The 11,354-nt window shown below is 42.3% G+C and overlaps 1 protein-coding gene and 1 long non-coding RNA gene across 5 annotated transcripts in view; one reads left to right on the plus strand and one right to left on the minus strand.

Annotated features, from left to right (window-relative positions):
* Positions 1–313: 313 nt before the first annotated feature.
* LOC113948179 lies at positions 314–3,443 on the minus strand. Its single transcript, XR_003528031.1, has 2 exons — positions 3,369–3,443; positions 314–750 (listed from the first exon to the last, which is right to left on the minus strand). It is a non-coding gene; the product is annotated as an uncharacterized LOC113948179 (long non-coding RNA).
* The window catches only part of ASAP1 (ArfGAP with SH3 domain, ankyrin repeat and PH domain 1), a 148,575-nt gene continuing 137,583 nt past the window's right edge, over positions 363–11,354 (plus strand). For all 4 annotated transcript variants that reach the window (XM_027645560.1, XM_027645564.1, XM_027645562.1 and 1 more), the window contains exon 1: positions 363–650. The gene's annotated coding sequence lies outside the window, so the exon portion shown is untranslated. The remainder of the gene's footprint in view (positions 651–11,354) is intronic.

An 11,354-nucleotide genomic window follows, 5' to 3' on the forward strand; every position in this document is an offset into this window, starting at 1 on the left:
TGAGAGAAGGAGAGGGCAGGGTTGATCGTAGGGCTGCTGCTCAGACTTCTGAGCACTCAGGCTTTGGAGCCCCCCGGGCAGCTTGTGTTTCCAGGCGTCTCACATCGCAGATCTGATTTCAGGCTCAGCCACGGGCAGGCAATGGGTTAACGGGGGACGCAGCACGTTAACTGTATCTGTGGAGATTATGGCATGTTTATCCAGTGTTCAGATTTCCTGTCTGAGTGTTTGGATTTCCTGAAATCCCTGCTATCAGCCCAAGTGCTGTCCACTGAGCAGATCGTTTTTTCTCTCTCTCTTTTTTTTTTCTCCCCCCCCCCCCTTTTTTTTTTAACTTTGCTCACATGGTAGGTTTTCCTTCCTGCTCTCTTTCCAGTTGTAGTGCCTGTGTCTCCTCACCGGTCAGGACATTTATGGATGCAGATCAACACTCTTAGACTCCAGAACTCTGAGGATTGCCGTACATTGGATTTCCTTTCTATTATTATTATTTTATTTCAGTTTATTTTATCATTTTGTGGCAAGAAAAGCTGAAGAAACATGCTCTTTTTCAGCTGCCCATGGGAAGATACGTTTTAATCTGAGATGGAATAATGGCCTTAGGCTTGAGGAGCAAATCTGGAATGGGAATTCAGACTGCACACGTCCTGGTGAGTTACAGAGCGTCGGGGCTGAGAGTGGCTGGTAAAGAGCAGCACAGAGACAGGGACAAAGGCTGAGCCCGTCCATTCAATGTGGCTGCGGAGCAAACTGCAAAAAGCAGATGGGTGAAAGCTGAAGACAAAACTTTTTCCAAAAGAAACAACTGAAGTCCATTTCTAGTTCCTAAAAATACACACTGCTCTACATCCCAGATAATGCCTAGGTAGCAAAATGCGTAAGGCCAGACTCTGGGAGTCCTTACTCATGTGAGTAACTTTTACTCTCATAAACAACCTCAGTGGTTCTAAAATGAGGTTGTGTAAGAAAGGAATTGCAGAATAGGGCCCACTTTGTAAATTGCAATGTCTCGCTCTCAGCAAAAATTAATCTGTAAAGTAAAATGAGCATTTTCTGAGTGCCTTTGCATGTTTCCTTGGCCTTTTATGTTTTATTGTTGATCTAGATTTACGTTTTAAGAAGAAACTATGTGCCAACTATTTGTCCTATTGTCTCTTAAATAAGTTTGCAGTGGGAGTGACAACTGTATTCTCATGCAGCAATTTTCCGGGAGGCCAGGAAGGGGCTTTCTGTTGTTGGAGGGGAAATGCTGAGTGCTATGCTGCTCTGAATGAACTGGAAAGCTGCATTCAGACATGGGGCTTGGCTTAGCTAAGGTTTTAGCTTCATTTTTGGATGTGAGAGTTCATGATGGCATTAGGTGGTTTCAGTTAACCACAGTCACAAATGCAATGAGTTGATCAGTCTCTAAATCACTGACTCAGAATTTGAAAAGAAAAAAAATCTTCTTTTCAGGCCTCTTTCAAGCAGATTTCATTGTTGGCACCCATGGAAGTGTTGCTGGAGTAAAATGTGGAAGATAAAGCATCATCACTGTTGCAACTTTTGTTCTGTCCCATAGCTAGAGGCTGTGGTTGTGCTGAACATTCCTGAGCTGCTCATTGGAGCCAGTCCAGGGATTTGATTCTCTAATTGTAAGGGAAAAGTTTGATTCAGACCTTGCTTAGATGTGTGAGGAAACATCTACAGGAAAACCAGCTTTCTACAGTAATTTTACTTTATCTCTGATTTTCCTTAGACTATTTCTTAAGTCCTGAATTCTAGTGTATAATACTGTAAATCGAACAAGAGACTTTAATATTTAAATTTTGGGAGTTTAGTAGGACAGAATACTTTCCTTTTTTTATATACCAATAATGGGAAAGAGCCATTTTCCAAATTCTTTGCAAAGTTTCCAGATCTGAAGTTTTAAACTAATTGCCTGATGTGCCATCTTTCCATACAACCCTTTGTGATCCTGCTGCTCATTTTCAAGGCTTACTTTGATATCAGAGGAAAGTTTACTAGAACGGCCAGACCAAACTCATGTCTTGTCTGCCTGGGAGCCTTCAGGAATTCATTTTAATCATTAACATGGGGCAACACTGAAACTGATGGCATTTTATGCATTGAAAGGTCAGTTCTTCCCATATGTGTGGGTTGTACTCTCACTGTAGTGGATCGACTGCCAGAAATGAAAGGAGGGCCAAGGAATGCCTCACTGAGTGGGACTGGTTTGGTTGCAATTTGGTGGTCTGTGATGCGACCAAACTGGCCGTAGCAGAAATGTGCCCCTCTCAAAGCTGGAAGAAGAGTCAAATGTCACCAATGATCCATGAAATGCAGAAAATACAGAGTACAGACAAGGAGTCAGGGGAGATATAAAGACTTATCTAGGTCTACCCAAATTTCCCATCTTTGAAAATTTTGTTGGCTTTCTGATGAGCAAGATGCTTGGGACTGGTTTGATTGTGAGGTTTTACCCCTTTTCTGCAGGGCTGTCAGAACTTTTCTGGTTTCAGCCAGGTTGGAAATGCTGTGGGAATAGTTTTTCTGGTGGTATTTTGGTATTTCCTCTTCTGCTCACACCCAGAGCAGGAAGTGCAGAAGCACAACCTTCAGCTCATTGTGTACGTGTTTCTTTTTATAAACCTGAATTCTCTGCCCGCCCCCCCCATTTTTTTCTTTTCCCCTGATAGCCCTCACATAGGATTAAGTTTCTGTTCGATTTAGACTGAGACTTTTTTGTCTTTTCACAAAACTATACCAAGCACTAAGTAGTTCCTTAATAATTCCTTAATAAGTGATTATCATATTAGTTTTTAATTATCTAAGTGCTATATTACCAATCAGCTACCCACAGCCAATAATGTTAATGTAACAATATCCCCCAGTAGGTGCTTCTGCTGAACCTTCAGCAGCATGAGGACTAACTGGTCATCAAGACCTACCTACTCAGTTGCCCATGAAAAAATTCTGCAAAAGGTCTTTTTTTTTTTTTTTGTAACCTACCACAAACCATTAAACTCTGTAAGATTAGACTCTTCATGCTTTAATGTTCCTTCCCTCACTCGTTTTCTTTTTCTGCATCAGTGAGGAGGTTCAGCTCATACGCCCTCACTCCATGTGTCCAACTCACTCACCATCACATCTGCCAGTGTTCCTGACTTTCTTGCTGTTGTTGGCAAGTATGGATAAACAATTTTGACAGGTACAGAGTCCTGCAGAGCTAACTTCATACACACAGTGATGTTTCACTGCTGAGATGATAAATGGACCAGAGGAACTAAACCACTTTCCCCAAAAATGTTCCCCACATCCAAAGCTTTTAACCCCTCCTTTTTATGCAGTTTTCCACAAACAGCAAAGGATTTAATTTTGTTTCATACCTGAGAAAGCAGATCACATTTAGATTGCAGCTTTTGCCTGAAGAATCTCTTAGCCACCTTGTATTGTCTTTAATCCGCCATTTTATAAACAAAAATAAAATTAAGATGGATCTTAAAGTTGGCTCGTGGCAAAATATTTATCTCTATTTCCACTTGGGTCCACTCTCAGGACCGCTACATGAACAGCTCTGCCCGTCGTGTTTGGCAACTGTCCCCATGTTGGATTCCGCTTGTAAGACAATTTGCTCTTCAGCATCATAGTCCTCAAAAATGCAAGGAAATGCAAGCAAAAAGAAGTTAATTTACTTCACTAAAACTCTCTGTAATTTAAGAAGATTTAAGTAGAGGCAATGGAATTACTGAGGGGATTTGAGTTCTGTGTTTGTTTTGGGGTGTTTCTTTTTTCATTGCTGTTGGCTCCAAGTCTCTCTCTTGGGCTTTGGGGAGTTGCAGTGCTCCAGGGAGAGGGCACAAGGAGAGGGAGGGAAACAACTATGTGGGCCATTATTTCAGAGACTGATTAGCAGCAGGGCTTCGCCTAGACCACACATTGCTCCTCCCATGTGGCACCCATGAGCCAAGCTCCATCCATGCTGAAGAGAGCAAGATGTGAAACTCCTTGCTCAGTCCCCCTGAACCCCAACGCTGTGTTCAGCCCCGTCACGTGATGCTTTTAGTGTATCCTCCTCTATCTTGACTGGAGTTAACATAATCCATCTGTCTTTGTGAGTCAGCAGAAAAGTATTCGTTTTTTATAAGAGTTAAGGGACATGGGATAGGGCAATGTCAAAGTGCAGAAGTCTTCCCCCAGCTAGGCTCTTGCACATCACACAGAGAGAGAAGGTTGCATTTTCAGTTCCTATTCACCAGACAAGCTGATTTACACTAGCACAGGACGTGGCCCATTGGGGTACGTGGCTACGGCTGCCGAACAAGACTCCTTTCATCAGCAAACAAAAGTGCAAATGGGCATCAACCAGCACACACCGTGATGCAGCAGCTGCTGGCAGTTTGGGAAAACCAAAAGAAAACTCTATTCTCATCAAAAGCAAAATGAGGAAGCCTCCCCTCTCCCCTTCCTCCCCCGACACTACCACCCTGGCTCAAGCGAGTTGATACGTAGGTATTTGTGTGGGGGTTTGTTCTCAGTGGTTAACCACATAACAATTTGAAGCATGTGGCTAAATCAAAAGAAACTGCCTTTAAACATTTGCAGACTGTAATTGTGTTGGAGAGAGTGGAACCCCGGCTGGGGGCTGCTGGCCACCCTGGGGGCTGCGGCAGGAAGCCTTGAACATCCCACAGCAAGGTCCCACGAAGAGGGGGAAAAAGCTGATTTTAAGTCTAAGAACTTCTTGACAATGCTCTGCAGCCAGGGCCAGATGTTCCCAACTCCTGTTTCACGTCTTTACTTTGTGTGCCAGGGCGAAATGCCTGACAGGAAACAAAACAGAGGGAAGAGAGGTGGCAAAAAGAGGGAGAGTGTTCTGTCACACCACTTTCATAAATAAAGCCAGAGGAAAAATAACAAACAAATTGGAGAAGTTTTGCTGTGAAGCCGAGCGTGCCTGAGACTTCTGTGTGATCCCTGGGGGAAGGAGTGAGAGGTGGGTGGTGTGTGTTGGAAAGCCAGGCTCTGGGGGGGAGGGCAAGGAACAACCATGTTTGGGGGTGGTAAAATGCCTCATTAGAGCTCCTCCATCCCTCAAACCTGAATTTGTTGAACAGGGAGGAAAGACTAGAGAGAGATGTGGGATCAAGATGAGCAGTTGTGCTTGTGTAGGCAAAGATTCCAGCACCTGCATGATGCCACATTCTCCCAGAACTGTGGAGCTAATGCTAACATCCAGTTTTAAAGCATTTTGGGCTTAAAGAAGACATAAAACTGAAGATTGCAACATTTCCCCATGGGAGAAGCTGTCCATGAGACATTCTGTAAGTGGTTTGTGACTCTCTAAGGTCATGGGCTTTTAACTGCCATTTGATCCAGTGCATCCTCGGTCCATGATTAGGAAAGCCTTAGTTACACATGGACACAATCCAAAGTGATCATTGCACAAACAAAAGAGGGAAATCAATCTTCTTCACCCAGCTGCAAACCTCACTTATAATTTAGTAGGTAAAAATACCACATCTGTACAATCACCAGAATGGTCCCTGATCTAGGAAAGTAAATGACTTTTGGAGTATGGCCTTAAGGTTGAAAACTCAACCTTATTTGGAGAAAAAGCAAATAAGGCCTTGCCAAATCCTCTATCCTGGTTACAGTGACTGAAGCTGTAGCCTTGTGAGACAGGGATTAGATGGGCTGGGATTGCAGTTAGAAATTTAGCTGTGCCCCAGGGTCCTAGAAGGACCTGCAACTCCAAGCATCCCTCATATCTGTTCTCCAGTCTGGAGAGAAAAGAAATCAACTTTTAGTTAGTGGCTGAACGACATCCCTGGGATTGCCACCTTCTAGCATGGAATTATGATGTAACCACAGGTAAATCACCGCAGGCACTACCTAGACCAGCAGCAGGAGCAGCGTGGCTGGCTCCCACTTACTTTTTGTTCATCTCTGCAGGAGCCAAAAGGGAGCAGGTACATGGGAAATGCAGGGTACATGGTTGATGTCCTCCTGAAAACTACGGTGGAAAGGAGAGGAGGGAGATGTGTCCTGCCACGGCTGGCACAGCTGCATGGCCTTTTTATAGCAGTTGGCCAAATGCCTAGAAAGCAATTTTGTCCTGGCTAGAACTGCCAGACAGAGAGACAGCAGGACATTTCAGGTGCTAGGACAAACCGTATGGTATCTAAATTCAGCATAACACCAAGCCCTTAGCATAATGCTATGATTCTATATAGGAACATAAAACCACCTGAGCCAACGCTTCAGGATCCTGTCTCCAGTAGTGGCTGACACATGTAGGATACAACAATTGAACAGGAAGAACATGTAGAGATATATCCCCAGATTATGGCCCTGGCTTTCCCGGATCTCATCTAGAGGATTTTCTGAGCCAGAGCTCATACTTAGGATGTGCTTGTCCTGCAGATACTGGCAACACGGAGTTGTAAGCTTTTTCCTACTCAAGATAATAGACATTTTAAGTATCAATTTAAAAGAAGGCTTTTATGGGTACACAAGATTGGTAGACAAAGATGGTTAAGCAAATTAATGGAAGGAATTTTGTCCTGAATTTACAGGTATTAAATCATTACTGACAGTGAGGGTACAATCCTAGTTTCCTAGCTGATTTATAGTAGTGTTACAAACAGAATTTTGTGGAAATATTTCAGTTTTATTTGTCAGTAAATAATATTATGCCAGCACTATGGAAATCTAACACTTACTGTATCTAATTTAGCATGGAACTATATTGCTACTTTCCTTATGCATTAAAATTCAAGCAGTTCAGTACTCACACAAATTAATATGCTTACTGATGTAATCATTTACATAATGGCATATTTGTCATAAAATGTGTAAGATTGCATTCTCTGCTCATGTAGGATAGTTGCTCCATCCATCTGATAAGAGGCAGGCTGTAGTTGCACATCCTTTAATAATTATTTCAGCAGGTGTCCTTTTATTCATGTTCGTAATTAGTAGCCAAATACTTAGCAAAGCTTGTCAGGATCAGAAATTCCTACAATTGAGTAGTTGTCTACATTCATGAACAAAGAGGACCTCTACCTTGGTAGAATAATTTCTGAAGATATTTTAAAATAATTAAGGTATTTAACACTAACAAGTACCATAATTCTACATTAAGTGTAGAGCTTTTGAATTATTATCAACCAGTGGGGTATAATTCCAATGTTACATTTGTCCTAAATTAATGTCACAATCTGATTCCAGATTTAATCAATGGTAAGATAGGTCTTAGCCAGAATCCTAGATCTCACAGGTCATTTAAACCTCATAATTTTTATTTCCTGTGTTTATGAATTTGGGGTTGAGAAGGAGCTATCATATTGCACCATTGACCAGGATGAGGTTAAAATCGACTGTCCAAGATGATCTATAACTGGTATTTGTTCTCACTACCTAGACAAATGGGATTTGGTTCAGTGGAAACATATTTCCTTACTTTTGAGAATATTAGACTTAAAGGGCCTCAGTAGCACAGGAACAAGGATAAAAAGGTGACTGTAAGTCATGTGCTGGAGCCATACAACTGCCTACCTGACACCTGGTCTGAATTACAGAAATCTCTAGATGGTTGAGATTTATGTTTTTCTTCACAGAGTTCCTTGGAAGCTCAGAACAGTAATTATGGTGTTTCCCCCATAGGGTGGTATATACATGTCTGCACAGGCTATATCACAAACTCCTACGCTTCATCCCTTCCATTGCCTTTGAGCACAGAGAACTGCCTGGCTGTAAGGCTCCTCTTCAGCCAGAAACATCCTTCCCCCAAGGATCATTTCTAACACTAATTCTGCCCTTTTTAAGGTTTCCCAAACAGACTAACCTCTAAGCATCTCCTTCTCAAGTTTGGGGTGTGCAATAGGCTCATGTCCTGTGAGTCACATCAACAGTGTCCTAAGCAAAGCCCTCCAATAGCTACAACTTGAGCAAGAGAGTTAGACTTAGAAGTAAATTCCTGACATAGATTTACACCATTAGATTAGGAACAAGAGGGAACATGACCCCAACCAGTAAGATCAGGTTTAGGCTGACCCTAAGGAAAAAAAGGAGCCTTAGACAACACTTTTCCATGATGTTGGTGCTGAAAAACACCTTTTAATTTGAGGGAACCTTATCTGCGTTGTGATTTACATCCTGGGAGAAAAAAGGTAGCTTATATCATGGAAATTCATACTATTTAAATGGAATTTAAATAATGTGTTATTGAGAACTCTGCAATATCTACATCCTGTCTCTCTGAGTGAGATTGAAGTAATTGCGCTCTGCGTGTGCATGTGTCCCCCTGAGACTTTGACACCCCCCCCAACCAAGACAGGTGGAGGAACAGAGGACTCAAGAGCTCCTACACACTTTGTAAAAACAGGTAGACTGCTAGAAGGAAAAAATAATGCTTGAAACCTCTAACTAACTCTTCCCCAAGGAAAAGCCACAACTACTGAGAGACAAAAAGAGAATTTCCACAGGAGTGCAGTGCTATGTTCACCACAACCCAGGAGAAAAACTTCCACAAGCATTTGCCCCTCCAGGCTGTCTACATGGGGCTTCAGAGTTCCCAAACCTTCTTGGTGTTCATGCAAACCTGGGTATGCCAGTGTGGCTTTAGGAGCAACAACATTTAGGTGAAATACACCTGTTGTTATTTATCTGAGTGCTTAAATTCTCTCTCCTTAGGAGAAACACCTTCTTACCATTAAACAGGCCATTAAACCACCATGTTAATGCAAAAAAGCATTTCCTGGGAATAATAATATCCTGACAGTAGTATTGCTTGCACACTAGTGCTGGTTGCTAGTACAGTGGCAACATTTTGCTTAAACAAGTGATACGAGGAAAGAATCCTTTTTGCTAAAGCTGGACATTGTAGGTAAAAGCTTAAATCAGTAACTTTCAAAAGCTGGTTGCCTAAAATTCAGAATGTTAGCTCATAACAAAGTCCTGGGTAGACTATTTCAATGTCTTTTTGAGAGTGAGGTCAGTTATTTCAGTTCACTAATTAGGGTTTTGGTAGACAAGAGTTTAGTGCTTCCTCTGGAGTTTCCCAGTGCAGGACAATGTAAATCCATCCTGAGCTGCAGAACATTTGTTTTTATAATTCAAGGCCTGTTCTAAATAGACATCATCAGCCGGGCCAGGCTGTTGAAGACAAGTCAATTTGCATCTTGCAGAAAAAGACTGGGCTCCCTTCAGAAAGTGAACATAGATGAGAAAGAAACTGATATACCCAGAAAAGACAGGTCAGTGCTTTCGCTCCTTAGCACCTCCAGTCACCTGCAACATAAATGAGTTTACCAGGTTAAGCAGGAGATGAGTGGTGGTCACAAACACTAGAACAGAGCAGTATCACCCAGCTCCTACTCCAGAGGCAAACTGCAGAGGGTTTTGCTCTGTTTCCTACAGATATAATGCAAGGAAGGAGGAAGGATTACAGTGACCAGGCAGCATCTGTGTGAACACTGACAACACCCTCCAGTCTCGACAGTAGTTATCATGAGAAAATATGTTTCTGCTTTTTCCTTTCTTGTGCATGATAGAAGCAAACAAAATATTTGTTTCCTGAAAAGGAAATAGGTTTATTCTGGAATGTGCTGGGCAGTTCAGGTTCTTCTAAGTACTGAAGGATATATATGTGGGATTTCAACATTTTTAACTCCTCCCAGGATATTTGTGCAATATTAGTTTTGACAGTTACTGCACGGTTTTTGCAGCAAACGGTAGACCTGATGTAAGGAAAGCTGGCCTCATTTGTGCTGTTAATGTAGTCTTTCTTAGAAGCAGAAGCTATTTGCAAGATCATAACTTCCCTCACAGACACTATTTTTAAGTGGATAAGAGTTCTCTCAGAGGAATAATAGTCTTACTTCTGTTCACATCTGCGCAGTATTCTCTTGATCAGGAGATCAAGAGAAAGAGGATCTGAACAACTGCTTCTCTAACTAATAATGAACAGAGAGCTGTGCAGTAAATCATAACGTGCAATGAAATAAAAAACAAAATTTGGCTGGAGATTAATGGCTGGAATGGGACTTATTGAATTAAATTGGATCAGATGTTCCCTGGAAAAAACTCTGAGATAGATTCACAATGCTCTATGGTATTGGTTTTGTTTTTCACAAAGGAAGATTTAACTCGAATGTTTTGTAACTACTAACAATTTCTAGGCTCTGCTGAGTGGTCTTAGGGGCTTGTGGGAGAGGACAGGCACTGGCTGGTTGGGAACTGTGGTCCCAACAGGCAGTGAAGGCGACTGAACACAGAGCCTCCCCAATACAGAGTGCCACAAACTTCTCAAGTGTTACAGGGGGCATTGCATTTTTACAGTATACGGAGGGCTGACTTCAGGTCCCACGTTCAGGGGCAGATTCATGATTACAGGTCTGCTACAGAGACAGACAACCCCAAGGCTGTGCTCACAGTCCAACTGCACCTCTTGTGTGTCCTGTTAGGTGGTTTAGGTGCCTCCTTCCTACTGTGTCTTCTCCCTTTAACCCACTTTTAAGTGTCCAGCCTTCCAGATGTTGTCTAATGAGACATATGGGCAGCTGACTCGGGCTTTTGAATTTTCCCAGGGATAAGGCACTCCAAACCTACCCTTGGCTTGGTATTTCAGTGCCAGATTTGCTTGTGACTCCAACTTAAGCAGCAAAACATTTGAACTTCAATCACTGCTCACTGAAGAAACCAACCTAAAACTGTAAACCAGTGATGGGGACTGACACCTCCCGTTGGTGCTGGTGGTTTTTCTAATCAGAGATGTCTCTTATCTTGTCAAGATCCAGGCTCAGGTCATTAATATAACAGAGGAAGGAAACCAAGGCTGCATAAATTGTCACTGATTGTGCTAGAGACACCAAAAGTCTTTCCTCTTTAATTAATTTGCTGAACTGCAAGTGAAACAGACCCACAATCCAACAGACCAAAAGGCCCACCTTGGTAGGTGTGATACTGAAGGGAATGCATGCACCTGCCCCTCACCTGCTCTCAGGCATCTGGCAGATCTGCAGTGCTGGGTTTTGTGACTTTGCCCTATTAACTCAGGTTCCTTATGCTTTTGTGAAAAACGGACTTAACAACAGTTGCCTAAAGCCAGAAAAAGAGGAGCAAGACTACGTTATTAAAACCCAGAATGCAATACCATTTTAAAATTCATCAAAGTGCTTAGAGGAAATTCTCTAGAGACTGGGGACTTAGTCATCCAGGTTTTTCCAGCTCATTTCGATAATTGCCCCTTGAAATAGTTGTCTTTCTTTTTTTTTTTTTTTCTCTTTTTCTAACACTACCACTTGGTAAGTATTCACTGAGCAGGCAGCTCAGCTCCACAGCTGCAGAAGGTCAAAAGAAACCTCAAGATT

This window comes from Corapipo altera, unplaced genomic scaffold, assembly GCF_003945725.1.
Source record: "Corapipo altera isolate COAL_440 unplaced genomic scaffold, ASM394572v1 51, whole genome shotgun sequence".
Taxonomy (NCBI): Eukaryota; Metazoa; Chordata; class Aves; order Passeriformes; family Pipridae; genus Corapipo; species Corapipo altera.